The sequence below is a fragment of the Lathamus discolor genome, chromosome 5 (assembly GCF_037157495.1).
Source record: "Lathamus discolor isolate bLatDis1 chromosome 5, bLatDis1.hap1, whole genome shotgun sequence".
Classification (NCBI taxonomy): Eukaryota; Metazoa; Chordata; class Aves; order Psittaciformes; family Psittacidae; genus Lathamus; species Lathamus discolor.
This window is the reverse complement of record NC_088888.1, coordinates 72867502-72891883: the sequence shown is the minus strand read 5'-3', so window position 1 is coordinate 72891883 and position 24382 is coordinate 72867502. Positions and strand designations below refer to the sequence as shown.

General features: G+C 37.9%; 1 long non-coding RNA gene across 1 annotated transcript; it reads left to right on the top strand.

Moving 5' to 3' along the window:
• The first annotated feature begins 5230 nt into the window (after positions 1–5230).
• Positions 5231–22971, top strand: LOC136014377 (uncharacterized). Its single transcript, XR_010612670.1, has 3 exons — positions 5231–5292; positions 21382–21473; positions 22891–22971. It is a non-coding gene; the product is annotated as an uncharacterized LOC136014377 (long non-coding RNA).
• Positions 22972–24382: the final 1411 nt, after the last annotated feature.

Here is a 24382-nt window from a genome sequence, read left to right as displayed (position 1 = left end):
GACAAGAAAATAAATAGGTTGTCCCTATTTTGTATGAGTTTTGTGGTATTTAATTTATCAGTTTATGTAAAGTGCTGCAGAATGTGTAGATACATGGGAAGAGAAGCACCGATCTTTTACAAAGGATTAGCTTTGTAAAGGATGCGAATCTATGTGCATTCACACCCAGGGTCTCAGACCTCAAAGGCTGTAGTACACTTTCTGGTAGAAGGTCACAAAGAAGAAACCTTTAATGCAGTTTTAAAATTGCCTGAAGTCCAGAAGCATCTTTGATTTTCCACCATTCTGAATTTGATGTGGGCACTGCACTAATTGCTTGGATCCTCAGTGAAAGGTAGCACTCACGTATCAGTGTCAGCATTTCTGGATCATTAGCTGACATTGACGCTTCAAGCCTTAGGATATTCCTAAAATAGAGACTTTTAACATTAGCATAGTTCTTTTTTCTCTTGAGGACACTTGGATATTTACTCAGTAAGTCCCTGCTGGGAGGCTCCTGTGATCTTTGCCCCCTTCCTCTCTCCAACGACAGCTTTGTCTGCAGTTAATGGTTGGCATGTCTTTCTGCCTCTCTTATTTTGGGTCTTCATTAATAGTTACACATTTACTTGGGAATGTTTCAAGCTCCTTCACTATTGGATGGATTGCTTATTGGTGTTCTGGGATGCCAAGAGTGTACTGAAACCCTCAGTTCTCTAAAGACCTAGAACTACATGTTTGCTTTGTAGGCACCTTGAACTCCAGTCTTTTTACGCTTAATTAGGGACAGGTTGAAGCTATTCTAAGACGTATTTTGGGCTGTCCTGCCTGCTCAGCACTTGTCAGGTTACATTGCCATAGGAATAGGTTAGAGTTGCAGTGGCATGCAATCGTTTTGGCATGCATGCATGTCCCAAAGCATTAAGTGAACTAGGGATATCCCTGTTTGGAGTCCCAGATGAAACTTAAGGATGCTCCAGCAGGTGGACAGAAGAAGCAAATGATAAATTTCACCTTATGTTGTCTGAAGATAATGGCCCATACAGCAGCCAGTACAATCAAAGCCTATAGGAAACTCATTGGATATTCAAAAAGAACTGATGAGAAAGTGCCTTGATGAAAGTTGCATTTTTAAAAATGTTTAAGTGTAAATAAATTTTCAGGGTTTCTTTTAATTAAAAAAAAAAAAACAAAAAACCAAAAAGCCAGACCTGTTTTCATTTTGAACTTAATGTTTCTGGCTTTACTTGGTCCACTTTTTTAAATATTAAGAGGTTTGCTTGTAAACTCACAAATACTGAAGTTTTATTTATTTGCACTACTAACCCTGAGAAAAATCAAAGTTGTACACTGGGAAAAAGAAATAGAGAGGAGAATGTCATTTGCAAATCTTCCCTTCACTTCTATTACTTGAATCCAAAATTTAGGCACTTATTGAATCTATAGGTCCTCTCGCATCATGATGACAGAGAGCATTTTTCCATCATTTACATTCAAGATTGCAACATTTTCTTTCAGATATAGCATGAACAATGCATGAGGTTGTCATTCTACAAGTAGATTACTGTAGAGTACTCTTCTGTATGGAAAGTTATTATAACAATTTGCTGCATCAGTTTGCTATAATTCTATTGTAGCATAACAGGGAGAGTAGAGAGGTGTGTAGCTCTCACTGTGTAAAACTGTTTGTTTGTCAAGTAGTAAGAAGATCTGATAGAGGTGTTACCAAGGGATTATTTCCAAAGTACCTGTTAAGGGCATTGTGACTAAAGATATGTAGACACAGAAATACCTGATACCTGTCAGTGTTGCTAAAAATATTCTTGCTATTGCCAGGTTGCACAATGGTTTAATTCCCTGTGAAAGTCTGGGTGACATATTTGCTACCCAAGTGAATAAAGTGACAAATACTACCATGACTAGTAATAAATGAATTTGCCTTTTGGACAGTAATCTTTCATCCTAGCTCGTATGTCAGTGCTTAAGGCAAACTATTTAAAACACACTTCACCTGGTATGAATCTGGCAACAACACACAAGTAAGAAAAATGAATCACAAGCTTTTCTTTTTGACATTTTTCTCTCCTGTACCCATCTAAAAGCCATTTAACAGGCCATGTCATCAGGAATAAGAACAATTTTATTCAATAAATAATTTTTTAAATGATAATTCAACCAAATAGAAAATAGTATGTATGCCATAGTATATGTGTACATATAGTGTATACACATCTAATTTTCAGAGATTTTTGTGATTTTTCATATATGTGTGTGTATTTGCATGTGTCTGTGTTTGTCTAACATACCTTTATATTTGAATATGGATACATTTGATATATTAGCTTAAAATAAATGACTGTATATGTGTTTTAATAACTTCTGAAATTGATTATTTTTTTCAATTCACTGAACTTTACAGACAAGTCAAAGCTACATTTTTTTATGGTAGTGTCATTGTGTGGACTTACACATCGAAACACTATCTGCTTGGGGTCCTGAGGTAGCAGAAACCAGTGACTCTCCACTGGAGCCTCACAGAATCACAGAATCACAGAATCCCAAGGGTTGGAAGGGACCTAAAAAGATCATCTAGTCCAACCCCCCTGCAAGAGCAGGGTAACCTACAGTACATCACACAGGAACTTGTCCAGGCGGGCCTTGAATATCTCCAGTGTAGGAGACTCCACAACCCCCCTGGGCAACCTGTTCCAGTGCTCTGTCACTCTTACAGTAAAGAAGTTCTTCCTGATGTTAACGTGGAACTTCCTATGCTCCAGTTTACACCCATTGCCCCTTGTCCTATCACTGGATATCACTGAAAAAAGCCTAGCTCCATCATCCTGACACCTACCCTTTACATATTTGTAAACATTGATGAGGTCACCCCTCAGTCTCCTCTTCTCCAAGCTAAAGAGACCCAGCTCCCTCAGCCTCTCCTCATAAGGGAGATGTTCCACTCCCTTAATCATCTTTGTGGCTCTGCGCTGGACTCCTTCAAGCAATTCCCTGTCCTTCTTGAATTGAGGGGCCCAGAACTGGACACAATATTCCAGATGCGGCCTCACCAAGGCTGAGTAGAGGGGGAGGAGAACCTCTCTTGACCTACTAACCACTCCCTTTCTAATGCACCCTAAGATGCCATTTGCCTTCTTGGCCACAAGAGCACATTGCTGGCTCATGGTCATCCTCCTATCCACCAGGACCCCCAGGTCCCTTTCCCGTTCACTACTTTCCAGCAGGTCAACCCCCAACCTGTACTGGTACATGGGGTTGTTCTTCCCCAGATGCAAGACTCTACACTTGCCCTTGTTAAATTTCATCAAGTTTCTCCCCGCCCAACTCTCCAGCCTGTCCAGGTCTCGCTGAATGGCAGCACAGTCCTCTGGTGTGTCAGCCACTCCTCCCAGTTTTGTGTCATCAGCAAACTTGCTGAGGGTGCACTCAGTTCCCTCATCCAGGTCATTGATGAAAATATTAAACAGCCTCCAGGCAGATTCTGTCAGGTAAAGTTCTGGCATGAGGAATTTAGAACTAAGAGAATTCTCTGTGCTTTGAAAAATGGAATATCATGGTAGAACTGGAGTGTCTTACTTGTTAAGTCATAAAGTCAATCACTGGTAAACGGATTAGGTTACTTTCAAGAGGCTATATACTGACCTGTTTTCTTTGAGGAACATTGGTGATCTCAATTTAGTTTGAAAAGAGAATTAACTGAGCAACAGTTACAGCAAAAGAAAAGGAAATTCGGTAGCATATACCTGGCAAGGGGAGAAGTAACATCTATTCTTTCTGTAATACTGAAGTACTTAAAGATGCAATGAAAGCTTGATGAGATATCCAAAGCAAATTTTAAAATCCCTTTGGGTTAAGAAATTATGCTATCCAACCTACTGATCTTTTTTGGGTAGGTCAGATGAATTATACTGAACATCTTTGTAATCTGGGGTTTGATTTGAATGTAGTAACTTGGTTCTAGCTCATTCCCGATGAACGTAGAACCTTAGAAATTATCACTAAACAATATTTTGTGTATCTTGATACTAAGAGACATGCAAAAAATACATACAAAAAGTAGTATGGAAGAGGAAACAAACAAATTTCAGTAACTTCTTAGGATTATTTCCCAAAGTTCATTTTGCTGATGGTCTTTGTGGTCTTCATTTTTTTTTTTTTTGTCTGATTCGTCTTTATTTCTATTTTCCTTTTTATTTTTTATCTTTCATCTTTCTCCTCCCCTGATTTTACTTAAGTTTCTTCTCCACTGCTTATTTGTGCAGACAGATTTTTCTCCCATATACTAGTTTCCTCAAGTGTCTATTTAGCTTTCAAAGCTCTTATTCTTCCCTACACCATTCCTGAAATAAACTCAGTCATTCCCTACTAGATGATGCTGCTACTGGTCCTGAGAGGGAGAAAATAATCTATGCAACATTATGGCTCACTGTGTTATAGCGTGAACAGCCAATGTTACAAGAGTATGAGGATTCATCCATCCTCAAAAGAGAGAGAAAGAGGAAAAAAGAGACCAAGAAAAACATTTTATTTTCCTAACAAGCAATCATTAAGAAATCATTTTAAGTCTTTGACAATAATTTCCCAGTGGCTGGTTGTGTGAAGAGGAAAAGAAAGAAAGAAATAATGTTTAACACAGAATACCAAGTAATTCTGTATGACGATGTAAATCAAGCACTTGGGGTGCCGGGAAAGTACATGTTAAATCTTATTCAGCCATTATGCTATCTTAATCAAAAAAGTCCAGAAAGTCTTATAAAAAATTATTAATTAACTTTTTCTGTTTCCGGTGTCTGTGGAAACACTGTACAGTTGCAATATAGTCTTGATGTTCTACCAAAATGCATGTAGAAAGCAAGGCTGTGTAAGCTCTTCCATTTATATTTCACAAACCTGGGAACAACTGCTGCTTACACGATTGCAAAGGACACTGAGTGTCTCTAGGGCATATATGGTCAGCCTAACTATTCAACACTGCCTAACATCAAGCATCCTATCACTACTCAGGGACTGTTTATAGAACTTAGGGTCCTAATTTCCTATGCTTTTAATTGTCTAAAATTGACAACGTGAATATATCCTTCTCTTTCCTTTAGTCTTCACCAAATTTTACTATGATCATGACAAAATATGAATTGATGAGAAGCGCAGTTTTTGGATGATTGCACATGGCATTTCATATGCAAAATAAATTGCTTTGTGAAGTGTAACATATACTATTAAATACTTCTATTTCAGGTGTGCAACGTACAGGATAGAGTATGAAGAACTGCATTTAGAAAATATTTTCCTTGTATGAAGGTGTGTATCTACAGCAGCAAACAAGATTCATATACTTTCCAATACACTGTTTTATCCATCTTGTACATTACATAAATGTTAGAGTTACTCAGTGGTGATTCTGTTCCTTTATATTGCTTTATTTTAAAAGAATGAAATTGGTAATGTGACAGGCTTAAGATACTGTAGGACTGCAAAATGACGTCTGTAGGACATGGTCCACTACTTTGAAACTATCTTGACTTAGATTATTGTCTATCAATAGAGTACCAAATAGCATACTGACTCAGTGAGAACTGCAATGTGTGCTCTTAGATCTTGCTTCACAGCTAATGATTATAAAGCAGATTTTTTCAAGTCCTAGTAGAATTTTAGAAGCTCTTATTACAGGGAGTTCGAACTTCATAGCGCCTCCAGCTCTGATGTATTATATTTCTGAGTTCCTACAATTACTTTTGTGAAACTGTTAAATATGAAATAACAAAAGACCGTGCAGCCATATTTATAATAATAACACTGGAAAAGCAGTTGTGAGCAGCTGCTGTTTTATAAAAGTTCTTTTTGGTGTATTTATAATTTTTTTTTTCTAGTATTGCTCACTGAATTGCCTGTAACCATCAGAGTGGAAAGTGACTTTTTGAAAGCTTAGATTCAGAAAAAGAATCTGTAAGACTTCTAGAAAGTATAAGAACTTGCAAACACGATTATTAAAAATAAAAAATAAATGTTCTAGACTCCTGGAAGATGCTGATATGCTTATTTTTTTTTTTTTGCCAGATATTAAACTTTCTGAGAGAATATCTTTCTCATTTAGATGCTCAGCCTGTTCTTTGAGTGTGTAGCATACCAAAATTACACAAACATATCACTGTTCCTGACTTAGAGTGGAATTTGTTTCTTTAGTTAAGTTAGTATGCTTGCACCAGCAGTCTTCTTGCATACATTTCCTGCATGAAAAATGTTTGGTTCTGATTTGTTGTTTTTCAATTTCCATTCTATAATCTTTGTAAGAAAATTCTCTGGTAGAATATTTTATGGTATTTAAAGATTTTATACTTGTCAGTTTTAATCTTTTCTCTTTTCTATTTCATGGAATGACAGGGTAGGTATTTTGTTTATTCTCATTTCTTTCCTTCCAATCAAATGGTTTGTAAACTTGCAGTCTCACGGTGTTCAAACTGAAGTTTTCCTTGTTAAAGGTTACAAGTAATTTTACCCGCAGATGCCTGTCTTTGCTCTCAATAACTTTGACACAGAACTGTGGCCAGATAGGAAAATTGCTAGTTTTCCTTATAAAGCAAAGAATAGCATTTCTCAAACTTTTTTTAAGGAATTTTTCTGAAGCTAGTTCATTAAATCACATATAACAAAGAACTTTGTTACTGCCTACTTCCAAAAATACCTTTTGTCCATATTGTATGAGTTGCAGATCAATAACCTTTACTGATAAACAACAGTTTTATCTAGTTGTCTGGGATAGAAAATTCTACAAAGCAATTTCTCCCAAATATCTTAACACATTCAGATGAACCTCCTTCTGTAATTACCCTTAGAAAGGCTAATCCAGTCAACTAGCTTTTCAGTTGTATAAACTAAGTCGAAATTACTTCGATTCCACATTTTGTAGTGAAAGAGGGTAGAAGAGACAATCATTCTGAGGAATTTTGTCTCTAATAATTCTGTTCAAGATGTTGTTGTGCCTATGATCCATGATTATCACAGGCTTTTTCCATGAGCAAGAAATGATCTGAGAAATGCTATTCAAGGGGAGTAACACAATTATACAGAGGCCTGTGTACCAACAAAAAGAGGTTTTATTCTATATGTACAAATATTTTTCATTTATCAAAGACACTGATAATGAAAAAGAGATTTGCAGGTAAGTCGAAGTGTCATTTACATATACATTAAGTCTCCCTTATACTTCCACAGCAATGTAAAGGTTCTTAGTGTAAATGAGAAGTAGGCTCCAAAGAGCTTTTAATCTGAAGATTGTGAAATGATTCATATGGTATTGCTCCTACTGCCATTAACAATGAGAAGTCAGAAGGAACTGTGGAAGATTGGCAGTTTCGTAAATCAGGACACAAGTACTGAGCAGTGGGAACTTGAAAACTGAAGTGGGCCCTTAGATGACACCCTAAAGTAGCACAGGATATCAGTGATGATATGGCACTAGCAGCCCTAGTTTCTGCCTGCCAGCACTCCTCAGCACCTCCGTACCATACTGCCCAACTACTTAAAAAGACATTGGGAAAACCCATCCTAATAAATAAAAAAAAACCCCGAAAGCGTACTAGCCTCTCTGTGATTTTTCTTAGAACACCAAAAACTTTGAGATGTTTTATTTTACACATGAGATTTAAGCACCATCATCCAATATTTTTTTACGTATTAAGTTGCCTAAAGATTGTTGCATAAAGTGTTTGATCTTGAGCTTTCCATACCAGGAAGCTTGGAGTTTAGTAGACAAAAGGAACAAAGATAAAATGGGAAGGTTAAATAAGGAAAGAAAATGGGACACAGGTGAAGGTATGGGACAAAGCCTGGGAAGAAGTTTTTACGGAGGGACAGAAGAGATTTCATCAGGATACCCAGACTCTGGGAGGTCTGTGTCAATGTACTCTTTGGGTGATAACAAGTAAGCTACTTGCAGTGAGCTTTTCGCTCCTCTACCATTAGATGCTTGGTTGAGACCCATGCAAGTAGTTGCAAAACCAATTTGTAACTGTCCTAAAAATCCCATGTGCTTATGCTTATTTTAGTCTTAATGCTCCAAAATCCACTAGTTTACTTGAGAAACCATAATATTAGCTGTATGAGTGCAAAGGAGACTGGTGACTTAAATTTATTTCTGCCAAGTTTTAACTGGTCCTATAGAAATGGGAGTTCTTTTACAGCTGAATGATTCTGTCATTATTTATTATACTGATTTTTAAACTGATTGTTTTCCTTTGAAGTGAAAGAGAGAAGGCTAATATATTGACAGGTTCTTTTTCTGTATTTTTTGGGGTGGCTGTGGAATTTGTTTTTGTTTTGGTTCCTTTTGGTTTTATTTGTCTGCCTTTTTTTTTTTTTTTCTTTTTTTCTCTGAGATTAAAGGGCTCTACAAAACAGGAAATGAAAAACAAACAAAAATGACAGTTATACACTCCCTGGACACATTGGGAGAAGTGGATGAAGTGAGTGGTGTGGCTGACAAGAGAGACGGAAGGGGTGAAAAACTAATGTGCTTGAAGGACCTCTTTGGATATTTCTGTGTGAGCTTCCAGTAAGCAGTAGCAGGTGCTAGGGAAGGAGGCAACTTTCATACACAAAAATCTTAAACTATTGGTTGGCTTAAATAGTGATTGCAAAGTGATCTGCAAATGACAGTGGGAGAAGGTATATGCTACAGGGGATGGAAGGTAAGAGATATTAATCAATTTTCTCTCATGCGGTTTAAGTTACAGTAACTGTCTTGCAGTAAAATTGACATCATCTGGGGACATAGGCTATGTTTGGTTATGTTCGGTTTCTTTCTCCAGGCTTCCTAGAAGTTGCTGATTTCACAAATCTGAAAACAGAACTCTACCTTCATCAAGGTGCTTAGGAAAGAGATGGAGTTGTTAGAAATCAGATATAACAATCTTTTAATCTGTTAAAAATAAAACAAACTGAAGAAATTTGATGATCACATGCCTTCAACAATGCAGAGGTAAGAGTAGTCTGTGGTATCTCAAAAATGAGACTTTCTAGACCTCCAGATTATCAAATCGTGCAAATTTTGAACCTTCAAACATGTGAAATTGAGTGTATACCTGCATGCCTTGTCCAGACAGAAGGTAACTGCTTGCCTGAAATTCAGGAGCTGGGCTGATTTTCTGAGTTTGGTTTAATGGAAGAAAGTGAGTTTGTCAAAGCACAAGTACTGCGTTTGCCCAGTAATCATGGACCGTGTGTGTGTCTTTCCATCTCCTTCCATAGAAGGTTATACACTGCATAAATAACAAAGCAGGATAGAGAACCTGAGTGTGATCAGGCCAGTACTTATACACATAATTCCTAACTCTTTTTCATGCATTTTGTTCCCTACTTTTTTTGCAACCTCATTCATCTGGTTTCCAAAGGCCCATTCTAAGGTGGTTATGTGTGGGAACCCTCTTGTCTATAGCAGTCACATCCTCAAATGATAAACCCTCATGCACTACACTGTAACGCATGAAATATCTCAAAGCATGTAGTCATAAATTGTTTGCCCAAGATTACAAGGAAAATTTACAGTAAAGTGGAAAAAACATTGAACTTAGTCATTAGCCTAACATTTATTTATTGTCATATCAATAAAAAGTAATTTTATTAAGTTAAATGTCCTGGTAAAACATTCGGGACCCATTAAATGTTATTTTCAAACAGCAAAATACAAGTTATTATGCTACAGAAACAAAATACAATTTTGTCTTACAAAAAAGAGCTTGGTCTACTCCAGGCTCTATGTCTAATTGGTGATCTGATCTGCATCTAATGAAGCAAATGACAATGCTTTGATTTGAGGTCATCAGTTCAAGACCATTTCATGAAAGTTCTATTCTGCCCTGAGTGTAAATTTAAGTAAGAACAAATCTTCCCTTACTTTTCTCAAACTGAAGAATTCCTGTTTTGCAGAGCAGGACTCCTTTCTCTTGTTTGGCTGCCATGGTACTCTTTCCTCAGCTAAACTGCCAACTCTAAACAGAAATGAAGGGATGTCCTGGGTTCAGCAGTAGCAGTCATTTTTCTCCTTCTTAGTAGCTGGTGCAGCGCTGTGTTTTGACTTTTGGCCTGGGAACAGAGCTGAACACAAATGTTTTAGTCTGACCAAGGACTTTCTGAGCTTCATGCTCTGCCAGGGAGGAGGGAAAGCCGTGAGGAAGCAGAGACAGGACACCTGACACAAACTAGCCAAAGAGGTATTCTATACCACAGCACATCATGCCCAGGGAGGTAACTAGGTGTTACTCGGAAGGGCACGGGCTCTCTCCAGGGGGGGGTCGAATTCGTTCGGCAAGTGGTAACATATTATCTTCCCTTGTTATTTTCTCTTATCATTATTGTCATTGGTGGTAGCAGCAGTGGTTTGTGTTATACCTTAGTTACTGGGCTGTTCTTATCTCAACCTGTGGGAGTTACATTCTCTCAGTTCTCCTCCCCACCCCTCTGGGAGTGGGGAGGGGTGGGGTGGAGGAAAGAAAGGGAGAAAAAGTGAGGGGAATGAGTGAATGAGCTGTGTAGATCGGTTTAAACCACAACAAGGGATGTTAACTATTTCTTCCACTGCAAGCTATTGATAGCTCAAATGCTAACCAAGTAGGGTATAGACTGAACTTCCTACTAATAGGTGGGGCTCTGGTGGGAGCATGTGTAGCACGATTACTTGCTACTGTACTTTACTAGCTTTTGGTTCTCTTGTGCATTTAATTTAAAGCATCTGAATTGAACTTTTGAACGTTTTGCTATGAGTGCAGTAGAGGTATATAATGTTTGTGGGTGAAGAATACACGGAAAGGTTTCTTTAGCATGTTTTGCAAAAAAAAGGTGCAACAGAAGATGGAAGTCAGCACTAAGGTTCTGCAGAGTTCCTCTGAAAACCTTGAACTATCCCTATGCACAGATGCAATAGCACAAACAGGCTCTGTGGAACTGTTTTTGAGAACGCATTAAGATGTTACAGATGCAGTAAGCATAATATATAATGACACAAAATCTGGTATATAAAATAGCAAGTTCAAGTCAGTGATTAACTTCTCAGTCATTTCATGTCTTCAAATCCATTAACAGATGTTTAATTGCATGGCAAAATATGGCCCACAAAAATGTGACTTCCACAAAAAACCTGAATGTAATCAATGCTATTCCAAAGGCTAACAGATTCACTTAACTTGGCCAGGCTTTAAAAAGCAGTTGTGGCTAGAGTTGGGTTTTTTTTTCAGTAAAATTGAAACACTGAGTTATTTTATGATTCCTATTCCAATTAGCTGAGGTTTGCTCTGTTCAAATTTCAGTGGGATTCTTTTGGAATTATGTGACATCTGAATTAACACTGGAAGAATTCATCGCGATTAATGTCATTACAACAAATGCTAAAGCGATTAATAAGGATTTCTTACTTGTTGCAAAGTGTAGAAGCCCTAGAGGCTTTGCCATTGAAGAACACTGGGGTGGCCTCATCTTGTCAGATCTTTTGGATTAGAGAAATTAAATAAAAACATCTGTAAACTCCTACAAGATTTACAGTCTTTCTGTTATAAATGACATTGCTAACTCTACTGCACTTCTGGGGCCCATTTAATTTAGCACTTGCTTCATAAAGCACTTCATAAATAAACCTCATTTATTGAATTAATTGTGATATTTCTAATAAATTATGCATTTATAAGCTCGTCACCACCTGTAAACTTTTCTCCCAGTTGCCTTGTAGAGGCAAAACTAGAACATTTTATGTATCATTAAAGTGAAAATTCCAGTAGTCTTAATTCTCTGGTCTCATCATGTAGCACTCTGCAGACATGTCAAGAGTGAAGTTTGCTGCCATTTGATTTGTGCTTTCATTCCAGTTGCATCTTATAAATGGGGACCAAATATCCAAGACCCAAATGCCTGGTTTTGACAGTGTAGCTATTTGAGATAAAAGCTACTGAATCATAAAACTCATTGAAAGAAACTGTATATGGCTAAGATTTGTCAGTAGTTACAATACTTATTTTGGCAAGGATACAAAGCAACATCCTCATGGTATAAGCAACAGTTTAGGAAATATACCTAAACCAGAGAGAAAAAAAAAGCCCTTAGAGTTTGATGATCTTTCTGAGAGCAAATTCGTAATTCCTTTTTGAAGATAATAATATACTCATTTGTGTATGAGGAAGAAATGAACATGAGGAAGAAAGAACATTAAACTACACTTTTAAATCATTCCTATGTGGTTCGGGAGGAAAAGTACAGTTGTATTCTGGCAGTCTCCTCTGTATGGTTGTGAAGGCAACATAGCTGCAAAGGACCCTTTTAGGAGGTAATGATGATTCTGAGTCTTTCTTTCTAATGTATAGTCATGCATAAATGATTGCAAGGTGTCTCAGTCTCAGACTGAGACTCAGCTGCCTTTGGTATCTAATCTAGCTTCTCTTTTAAACTCCCTCTGATACATGAACCAGTAAATATCTTCAGAGGACAGTAAATGTTATAGATTTTAAAATATCACTGACTACAGAGGAAATATAGAGGGCTTGCTTATATCCTCCTTCAGGCACTGGTACAATAAAACAACACATTCTGCTCAAGGATATTTCCCAAGTCCTGTTTTCATTCATGACTAAACTTGGTAAGGGTCTTGAAATAGCACTATTCCATTTAAAAAATCTAATATTTAATATGAATGTAAAGAACTTATGGGAGAAAATTCTTAAATTACAGTTGGAAAACATAAACATCCAACCATATGAAAACAATATGGTTCAAAAATATGTTCTTTTGAACTGTTCTGCTCTACCAGGAAAAAAGGCTTAATTATAATTTCTGAATTAATCTTTCCTGTGCTTAATTTCTGTATTTCTACTGGCCTAGGCCCCGCCACTTCAAGATCTGCCTCAAGTTTTATGTTTCTAGGTTAAAGCTATAGTAAAAGACACTGGTGTCACTTTTACCATATAGAAACAGCAGCCTGTGGTATTATCATATTGATCCTAGTGTGATATTGCAGTTCGTATAGCAACTCCACACAGGACAGTTGTAAATGGTAAATCTAGTGGCCTGAGCTGTTCATTCTTCCTAGGAAACTACACTTGAGATGACACAATAAATCCCTTTGCAAGCCCAGGAGCCAAGAAATGAGAATTATGACATATGAAGAACAAATATGGCCTTTGCAGCATTGTAAATGCACCATAAATTATATGGCTTTTAGTATGAGGTTGTATAAAGCTATAAACAGTATTTTATCCTACAGGTGTGAATGATGCCTGACATTTTGTTACCTCACTATTTGTGGGTAAATAAAATAACTTGCAAGTGAATTTAGATTTTTAAGCACTATTGCTGGATTCTGTACAGCACAGAAGTTTTTTGCACACGCTTCAACTTCAAAACAAAGAAACATACAACAAACCAACCCATCTTATTCATGGACTGATCAGTGTAAGGAATGACTTAAGGTTCAGTAAGGACTTGTGTGAGTTAGCAATAAGCATCAGTTTGTTTTAATGTTTGAAGTCATCATTGCTGACATACGACAATTAGTGTCTGTTTCACGAGCAATATTCCACCACCAGGAAAGAGAAATGCCACGTTAAATCTTTATGTGAAGACTTATTTATCTTACATTGCAAATATATTACTACAACTTTCTTGCATGCAATTTATTTGTCAACTGTCCAGGTACTGAACTCATGCAGCTCAGTGCTAAGAATCTGCATAATTAACATAATTAACTTTGACTTAATAAGTTAAAGGATAGTCAGTTGATGAAGACAATATTTTTATTCAGAATTGTTTCCTCATATTGCAGAAGCAGTTCTGTCTTCTTTCTTCTTTTTTTTTCTTTATATATATATATATATATATTTAATTACCTATGCTGTTCAAATCTACAAGTTCTGCTTCTTGGAAGGAAAAGCCAGCCTGCCTGGGACAATTGTTGGATCAGCCAGTTACAGTAATGTATGCAGCAGTATACAGTGTGTTACTGACATAATAGTGATTAGTATGGCATCTGTACCTGTGAATACACAGGTAGAGCCTTGAGACAAGCTCACATTCAGCAACCGAAATATGAGAGACAGTACCTTGCAGGGTATGCATGAATTAAATGTAGCACTTTTTTTTTTTTTTTGTGATTGCTAAAGAAAAGCTTGGTGCTATGAAGAAGCAGAGAAAGAGACAACATGGACTGAAATGTGTGTTCCTAAATAAACAAACCATTTCATTTTAGTGGATGCGCATTTTTCCAGCAAAAATGCAATCTCTGAAAAATAATTTAATGGTGACTTGATATTTTTCTTCCCTGAAATGGGTTCTGTGTGTTTCTCTAAATGTTAATTTGGTGACTGAGTCCTGATGCAGAGACACCACACCAGCAGCACAAATATTAATCCTGTTCAGTGTGCAGCAATTTTGAGCAGTGAATACATTCACATCTGTGGCAAGTTTTGTTCATGGAGATGGGTCATAAACCGTTTATTGAGCTATTAGCACTTGATCCAAGTTCAGAGTAGCTCAAGAAGATGGATTTTGCACTGGGGGACTTTAGTCTCCTAAAATGTCATTGGGAGCACAAGCAAATGAGGAGGAAGAATAGCAGAAAAGAAGATGGTGAATGGCCATAACACTCAAGTTGGAGAGAGGAACAGAAAAGGAACTGAAGCAGAAAATTAAATGGTCTAATACTGACTTTGAATAATAGCTATGGGTCACCCTGAATCTTACTGTACTGGAAATGCACATATATTAATAACACCCAGCTGTGATCAATTTTGTTAAAGTCCAAAGCATTTTCTCCATCTCTGATTCTTTCGCTCCCTTTCCTTATAGGAATATACATGCATAGGCTGGTGAGGAAGATCTATCCACTTAAAAGACTATTCCATAGTTAAATTCAGTTTTAGATATTTTGGAAAATTTGGGTATTTTCTTCTCCTTTCATTAAGTCCTTCTAAAAAGCTGATCCTCCTGTGAGTCCTTCACTCATCAGAATCTAATTATTATTACCTTCTATTCAGGTTTGGCTGCCTGGGTCTGGATATCAGAGGTGGGCTCATGGGAAATCATACTTGCTGAGATATTTGTTAGCACCGCCAGTTACCTCTCTAGTGGGAGGCACTTTTTTTTCCTTTCATTAACTCTTTTTCTCTTTTCCTGCTGACCACTCTTTCAAACCCACAATCATTGTATTCCCACAGTGAGCTGAGGCAGCAAAACACCCAAGCTGTGGGTTTTGAATTGTAAAAGGTAGAGCTGGAAGAGATCAATTAGGTTATCCTACTAGCATTGCAAGATTATATCCCACAGTCTAGTTTTCTACTGTTTGTTCAGCCTAATTTTAAAAGCCTCAAGGGATAGGGCATCTGCACTTCCTCTAGAAGACTTTTCAACAGTTTAATATAGCTTACTGTCAACAGGATGATTTATTGTTTTCTTTTTCATCTACATATTCCTCTGCATAATGCATTTCCATGACCCTTAAGTTGCATTCTTTTGAAAATATTTGAAATCAAATATTCTTCCTTCATGGTGTCTCAACTGTATAAGGGGTTTGTTGATCAGCATAAATAATAGGCATCTGCTATGGAGCACATAAAATGTTCAGCCTTTTTCCACTCTTTTACACATGTACCTGTCGAAAGGATACTAAGAAATGATCCTTCTAAGGTATTTCCTACTTAAAGAACTCTTAGCAAAGAAAATGTAAGGATTCTTTAATTGAGACAATCAATCACATGTAAAAAAAACCCCAACCCCCCAAAGCCCCGCCCCCCCCCCCCAACCCCCCCAAAGTAGATTATTTCTGGCTAATATGACGTTTATTATAGAAAAAGGGCTCACTGTATTCAGCAATTTCTTTATTGTTAGCATCTGCTCTACTGTGCTCCTGATCTGTCCTTGACAGTCACCACTTATGTTTCCTTGGCCAGCATATGTCTTCTTCACCCTCTTCTTTTTCCACCATCTACTCTCACTGACAGTGATTTCCAGTCCAGAGTACTATTCACATCAGCTTTGACATTGTGGTATCTGAGGTCTTTTGTTGCAGCTCAGCTACTGGTAGCAATTACACCTTCTCCTTTCCCATATTTTGTTACTGTTTCTTAAAACTTTCTGTTCTATACCTAATAAAATTGCATAGATTCAACTATTCATCTTTCTAACTCTCCTCCTACTCCATATCTAGTTCCCTCCATGAAAACTTTATTTCATCTCTCTTGTGAACTTTTAATTCTTTGTATCAGCAACCTATTTCTTCTATTTTTCCTGTTCTCTAACACTGTTAGTCAGTGCTGTGTATTTTTCTCATATAATGACCTTGAACTATTTTATTCTATCTTCATTTTCACACTAGCAAAGGCCCAAGTCCCAACAGGCTTCTCTTAATTACTGCAGGTATAGTTCCTCAAGGCTCCTAGAGCTCTATTCATTTTTTTCCAAGGCTTCTACAATATGTATATACCTTGCCTTAGAGAGCATTTCTCATCTATATGTATTAATTTTAAACTCCTCATTGTGCTTCTGCAGGCCCTGCCCTAAGGTCCTGCCCAAAGCCCATCATGTGCTTTCAGAATTTGTTAGAATTTGCATTGAAAGTACCATCTTCATTCTTACTCTCACCTTCTTTATTCGTCACTTTGCACAACTGGAAAATGGAAAACTTTTATAGAACATTGGGTTCTCTTTTGTTTAAGCATGGTTTTGTTTAATTTTTCCTAAGCAATTTGTCATGCTCACTGTCGTGCTTACGACTGGATTCAGTTCTCAGATACAGGCATATGCGTGATTATGTATGCATCAGCAGCACATCAACATAACAGAAGTAGTGAATAGAAGAGCCTGAAAAGAGTTTGTTAAGGATAACAGTTAGACAGGTAGAAGAGATTCAGAAAAAAACCCTGAATTTAAGAAAAAAATTGGATGAAGTGAGATAAGAAAATGCTTTCTTTTTTTGCAAAATGTGCAAGAAATGTACAATATCTGCTGCAAAAAAAATCAAAAAATATTACCATTGCTAATATTTTGTATGCAATTATGTTTACAATAAGAAAAGAAAGGCCTTATATACGTAATCATCAAAGGAAGATTCCTTACTGCTTTACCTCTTTTGTAGGTATATCAAAAGGAAAAGCAAGCCTCAATTTGGTAAATCAAACAAACATTCCTAACTTTCATTTTTCTGCTGAAGTGTTTGAGTGAAACATGCTTAAGAGTTTATTAAATCAGTACACCAATTTGTTTTCATATCAAATACTATCCTTTTTAGATTCATCTCAAAACACTAAACCAGTCAAACCAAGCCAAAAAAATTAAAGGAAAACCTTGTCAGTTGTTTTCATATTTTGTAGGCCACACTGTTTGCCTTAAAAAATATTTTTATTCGGAGGAAACAATGGTTTGAATCAAAAACATTTTCAGCTCTGTCTAAACCAGATATCTGTTTAACCAGAGGAATCAGAAAGTTCTTTGTACTGAATTTAATGTCATGCTGACACTGCTACAGTTTGTATTACTTAAATATTATTCGCAGAAATTTTATCTTAATTTTATTTTTTTTATTCCAATGGGACAGATAAATAGCTGGAAAGAATGCAAATGAGAATGGCTTCAGAGACAGGCATTCTTCGTCATTTGTCACTGCCAAAATCCATCAGTAATATGGTATCATGAGAGGGAACTGCTGAAAGACTAAGAATTTTACTGGAACGTTTAAGCATGATATTGAAGTGAGATTTGGAGCAATGTGCCTAAAGAAAATTAATGCTTACTTAGTTTTAAGTAAGTTACTGTGAAGCAAGGAAATGTAGACAAGGAGACACCATTTATCTTCTTTCTGATGGCAGGGGCTCCTTCCACTAACCCACCTGACTTTCAAAATTTCCAGCTTGCCTGATAAAATTACAGGCTTGTGAACATTTCGCTGGGCTGAGAAGCATGACAGTAGGAGCTCCTTTTCACTCTCTCCCCTCACCTGTGGCAGAGAGAGACTGCTGCTGAGTCCCTGCTGCTCCTTCTCAGAGCAAGTGCAGGGCCTCACAAGCCAGAAGGAAACAGCAAAGGGATAGAAATAATAAGAAAGGAAGGAGTTAAATATCAGTAATTTTGCAAAGGCAGAGATGATAGTAAGCCATCCAACTGCTCACCTCCTCCTGTTTTTCAACAGCTCAGTCATGAAGTCAAAACCTAATAGAGTCTTTGAACTAATTCAGTTTCTGTAATTTAACGTGGCTCATTGATTTGTGCCTGAGGGATTTCTGAGTGGTCTTTCATTCAAGTGCTAAGCAGGCCCATGATTTCAAGAACAGGTACATTCAGATGGTGAATCTACAAGTCCCTTGTACTTTTCCTTTGAAATCAGTTGTAAGAAGGCTAAAGAATCATGGTATCACTAGGACAGAGGATCTTCAAAAAAATATGAAAAACCTTGTGCTTCAGAGTAGATTGGTTAAGCATTAACATATGCTGGAGTTGATTAAATGTTGTTTTCCTTAAATCATGAAAATGTGAACATGAGGAAGCAAAAGGAAATGAAATATCCAAGGCCACACCAAGAATCCATGTCAGAATTCAGGTCAAGGCTGCGGCTCAGGTAATACTAAGCTAATTAGTGCTTTTTTAATTCTGTAAAACTGCTTGGGTTCATTTTTGTTTTCTTAGCATGAATCTTTGTGATAAATTACCATTTTCTGAATCAGATATAAGAGATTATGATACTTTGGTCCAGATATACCATAAAATGTGAGGGCCATAGAGGTGTTAAATATCTTCAAGCACAACAGAAGTCATATGAGGTATACTATTATTATTTACAGTATTATATCCATTCTGGTTTACTCTGGACTTCACAGCAGGACATATGGTGAAATAAAATTATTTGATTTGTCTTTTTTTCCAATATGTTTTTGACATATTGAAATTTTAAAGACACGATTGCTTGCAATTTATCCCAACCAATTTGTCTTTCCCTAACAATTTTGTGCTACCGTGTGTGCCATCAGTGGTTAAGACAATAACTAGGTTCTATAACAAGCAGAAGGGGCAACTTCTCCCTGCCTTCTGTGCTAAGCTAATGAATTTTATGACAGCTGGGTAGAGTGGTCGCATTTTCAGAGGCACTCTCTTAAGTTATCTTCTTTCAGCAGCACACTAAAAGCATTATGTAAATTAACAAATAACTTCAGTGCTGTTTGAAAATTTGCAGTATGAAATTAATGCTTATACTGAAGTATCTTTTTCCAGTAGCAGCTGAGAATCAATCAAGGTCAAAATGCTTTAAAACAGCAAGCGAAATAATGCACAGAGAAAGTAACCATGTTTTTGCCGTTATCAATAGTGAGGATGCTTGGTAGACAGCCAAAAGATTCAGTTTCAGTGTCAATATTTTTCAGTTGTATAAGGCAATTTGTTGAAGACATTAAGCTTCCTTTATTTGGTTGTAATGGACAATTCATTGACTACTGGCCTTTTTGAAAAGTTGGTGTAGATCAATTAGAAAATAATCCTTTCATCTCACAAAAGGGTGAGTTGGTGTAATCAGAACTGGAAGTATGCATCATATTGACTCTATGCACAGCTGGGTGAGAAAGCAGCCTTACTGTGTTCAAATCTGTGACCTGTTGCCACGTGCTTGGTCATAGAACCCAGAGGGTTTAATTCTTATTCTGCAAATATTTTACTTATGGAATATCAATCCTTTAACAAACAATGGACACGAAACTGGGAAATCCTTTTAGAGGTTCTACTCCACCAAGTGCAACTCCAGTTTGGTGGCCTTGTATGATGGGGCTACAGAACTGATGGACAAGGGTAAAGCAGTTGATGTCATCTACCTGGACTTGTGCAAAGTGTTTGACACTGTCCCACACGACATCCTTCTCTCTAAATTGGAGAGATATCAATTTGATGGATGGACCACTCGGTGGATAAAGAACTGGCTGGATGGCTGCATGCAAAGAGTTGTGGTCAATGGCTTAATGTCCAGCTGGACACCAGTAACGAGTGGTGTCCCTCAGGGGTCGGTGTTGGGACTGATCTTGTTTAACATCTTCATTGCTGACATGGACAGTGGGATTGAGTGCGCCCTCAGCAAGTTTGCTGATGACACCAAGCTGTGTGGTCCGGCTGATATGCTGGAGGGAAAGGATGCCATCCAGTGGGACCTTGAAAAGCTTGTGAGGTGGGCTGATACCAACCTGATGAAGTTCAACCATGACAAGTGCAAGGTCCTACACCTGGGTCGGAGCAATCCCAGGCACGGCTACAGATTGGGCAAAGAAGAGATTCAGAGTGGCCCTGCAGAGAAGGACTTGGGGGTGCTGGTCAATGAGAAAATGAACATGAGCCGGCAGTGTGCGCTCGCAGCCCAGAAAGCCAACCGTATCCTGGGCTGCATCAAAAGGAGCATGACCAGCAGCTCGAAGGAGGTGATCCTGCCCCTCTACTCTGCTCTTGTGAGACCTCACTTGGAGTATTGTGTGCAGTTCTGGTGTCCTCAACATAAAAAGGACATGGAACTGTTGGAACAAGTCCAGAGGAGGGCCACAAGGGTGATCAGGGGACTGGAGCACCTCCCCGTATGAAGACAGGCTGAGGAAGTTGGGGCTATTCAGCCTGGAGAAGAGAAGGCTGCATGGAGACCTCATATCAGCCTTCGAGTACCTGAAGGGGGCTTATAGGGATGCTGGGGAGGGTCTCTTCACTAGGGACTGTAGTGACAGGACAAGGGGTAACGGGTTAAAACTTAAACAGGGGAAGTTTAGATTGGATATAAGGAGGAAATTCTTTCCTGTTAGGGTGGTGAGGCACTGGAATCGGTTGCCCAGGGGGGTTGTGAGTGCTCCATCCCTGGCAGTGTTCAAGGCCAGGTTGGATGAAGCCTTGTGCGGGATGGTTTAGTGTGAGGTGTCCCTGCCCATGGCAGGGGAGTTGGAACTAGATGATCTTGAGGTCCTTTCCAACCCTAACTATTCTATGATTCTAAGTTGCCTTCCAGTTCCCTTCCCAGGACCTCTACTTTTGGTGTGTTGTAGTTCTTTAGGCCTTTGTCCTCAGGACTGATCCAAGGCCTGGGAAAACCAATAGAAGTTTTTCTACTGATTTCAATGGCTATTGGACTGCACTCCATTTGATAATTTTGTTGTTACAGTGTTTTTCTTTGTTATATACATTTTAAAGGTTAGATCTTCTTTCTTTCTCTTTCATTTTTCCTTTTTTCCATTTTTTCTTTTCACTGTTTATCATTTTCCCTTTCCTTCTTTTCCCTTCCTTTCCCCTCCTTTTTTATCATTCTTTTATATCCCTTTTCACCTTTTTGCCTCCTCTTTGATCCTTTTTCTTTTAGACTATAGACATTATCTCCCAGTTGTTAACTCAATCAGGCTTTTCTCATTTTTTTTCTAGCAAAAGCTCACAAGGAATCTGTTCTCACAAGGTATTAACACAGCTCAACACCAGCAGGATGAAATGAACACCACTGGGATGAAATGAACTTGGTAACTCCTTTGTCAATAGATATTTATTCTTCCAGAGCTTTTATTTAAGTCTCATGCTGTAACCTTTTCTGTTGATTGCAGAAGTTTCTGAACTTCTAAATTAAATGTTTCCCATGATTCATAAAACTGATGTCTTCTTTTACATTTGCTCATTATTTTTAGTATGTTCATTAATAACCATTCATTATTTATATTCACTATGTGAAAGTTTCCTTTCAATGGAAGTTCCTCTCAGTTTGAGACTTCTTACTTTTGAGACTTTATCTACTAGGCTTTAGCCAACACAGAGTCATGGAAATTGTTATTCATTTTCACTTCTACTAAAATTTCATACTATATTATCATTTACAATATTTTTGCATTTCAGCTATTATTACTATGCTAAAGTGCTATCTTTGCAATCCTGTCAGCATTGCCTTTTTGAAGAAAAGCTTTCCTTCTTATTTTCTTGAAGAAAAATTGTTCAATTGCTCAACTATTTGTAAGTGTCCCTAGAGATACTTTATAGAAAACTGTCAGGATTTGTATTTTTTGAGTATATTCCTATCATTTTGGAGGAGACCTAAGTGCGCTGCCATTGATATGAATCATTGCTATGTTCATAATATTAAACTCTATATTTAATGGATGTTGCCAAAGCTGGAGAAAGGATGGTGCCAAAGGAAACAGACAGTTCTTTGTGAAGGAGCTTGAAATGAGAAGCAGCTGTTCAAGATGCAGGGCCAATAGCCATGGCTGGTAGGGATGGAAAGCACTGAGGGTTATCAGTATCAAATTGCAAAATCAATATCCTTTTACACCAGCTTCACAGGAATGACACCAAATGGTTCTTGATTTCTTAGCATCATTTAAATATCACTCAGTTGAAATGCCATGGGAGGCACATGATAGATGCAGATGGTACGGTGCAGAGGCTGGGCTTGTGTTCAGTTACCTTGGTGACAGCAATAGAGCTATCCTTCTGTGAAGAGAGTGGAAAAGACAGAAAGAAGTGAAGAGCTGGTGAAAAGAAAGGTTGGATAGGGCTACTCAAAGCCATTTATGTGCATAGACAAAATGCAGATTTGCTTAGGGAATTACACAGCTGGAGACAGCAAAGTTATTGCCACCTTCCTTTATTTGCCAAATTCATATGGCATCTATTGGGGCTGATGTGAAGGTTTAAAGAATGTGAGAGTGAGGGAAGAATTAAGAACTCTTCATCTGTTTGCACATGCACACACACACTACCCCTTCAATGTCCCAGAAACAGCACTATTAACCCTGTATTTCTGAGGATTTTCCTGGCTTTATGTCCCAGTTCTGCCACTGGCAGAAGGCTCAATCAGCCTTTTCTAGTCATTGAGCATGACAAACTTAAGTTTTATTAAGACTAAGAAGTCTTTAGTGACTTCTGATTCTTTGTGTTTCCTTTAAGAGACTAAATATAGAAGACTGAATTTCAGTGCAAAGTCAGGAGGAAAACTAAGATGAACTCCACAAGGGAAATGGAACATGGGATAAGCAAGTAGGTAAAGAAGATCAATCGAAAATGAAGACAGGTTTGTCAAGAATCCTATAATGCCAATCAAGGCATATAAGCCAATTCTTTTTACGATGGTTCGCTAATTACTCTTTTTAAGTACCTATCTAACTCATGGCATCTGATTTGCCGGAATGATGAGCACTCTGTGCAAGAATGATACCAGCAGGGGCTATGTGCAGAGTTCATAAAGCATGAAGCAGTATTAAGTCCTTGAAAAAATAATTTCCTCAGTGACTTAAATTGGCCACTTCAAATTTATGGATACTGTGGACTTTAATCTCTCCAAGCCTTAGCATCTCAGCTGCAAATAGAGGATATGTTTCGAAAGGGTTCTGTGAAAATGAATGCATGATAGAGATGAGTTACACTGAAAAGCCCATGAAGAAATTAATAATTCTGTCTTCTGAGCAGTGTTATAACTGTGTGCAATAAATGAGGCCTAGAGCTGCACAGTGAAGAATAAGGAGAAAACAATATACTGAACTGCTGATCATTAAATGAGCGCTGTCTTTTCTGTGTAGTGAAAGAAGTAGAGGTCCTCTGGGGAAAAAAGTATGTGATTATGTAATTAAAAATATATATCACTATGTTTTCACATGAGGGAGCCAGATTAAGGCAACTCAAATTCTAACATTTTCTAATTTTAAGTGCTTTTTATGCAGATTATTTTGCAGGCAGGCCTCAGAAACCAAAACTCTAGTCTGGTTTATGTCATCACACATTCTCCACAGGAACTTTTGATCTCTTTCAACAGTTTCACCCATTCAGGAGCATTCAGTTTGAGGTCAAATATGTAAATGCAGCTGTCTTAAGATAGTAGGTATCTACAGAGAGTAGGCGTCTAAATACCTGATACAGTCAGTGGAGACCTAGTCTCAGTTCAATTGCTTGCAAAATTGTCCAGTGCATTTGATACAAACTTATATATCCAGTGTGGTTTCCTCCTGCCACTGAAGAAAAGTCTTTTGCAGGTTCTGTGTCCAAGTTTCCTGATCCACATGGTGACCAAATGCATCTCAAAAGTGGTGGACTCCTGACCACAGAATCATAGAATCATAGAAGAGTTAGGGTTGGAAAGGACCTTAAGATAATCTAGTTCCAACCCCCCTGCCATGGGCAGGGACACCCCACACTAAGCCATGTCACTCAAGGCTCCCTCCAACCTGGCCTTGAGCACTGCCAGGGATGGAGCATTCACAACTTCCCTGGGCAATCCATTCCAGTGCCTCACCACCCTAACAGGAAAGAATTATTTCCTTATATCCAATCTAAACTTCCCTTGTTTAAGTTTTAACCCATTACCCCCTGTCCTATCACTACAGACCCTAGTGAAGAGTTCCTCTCCAGCATCCACGTAGGCCCCCTTCAGATACTGGAAGGCTGC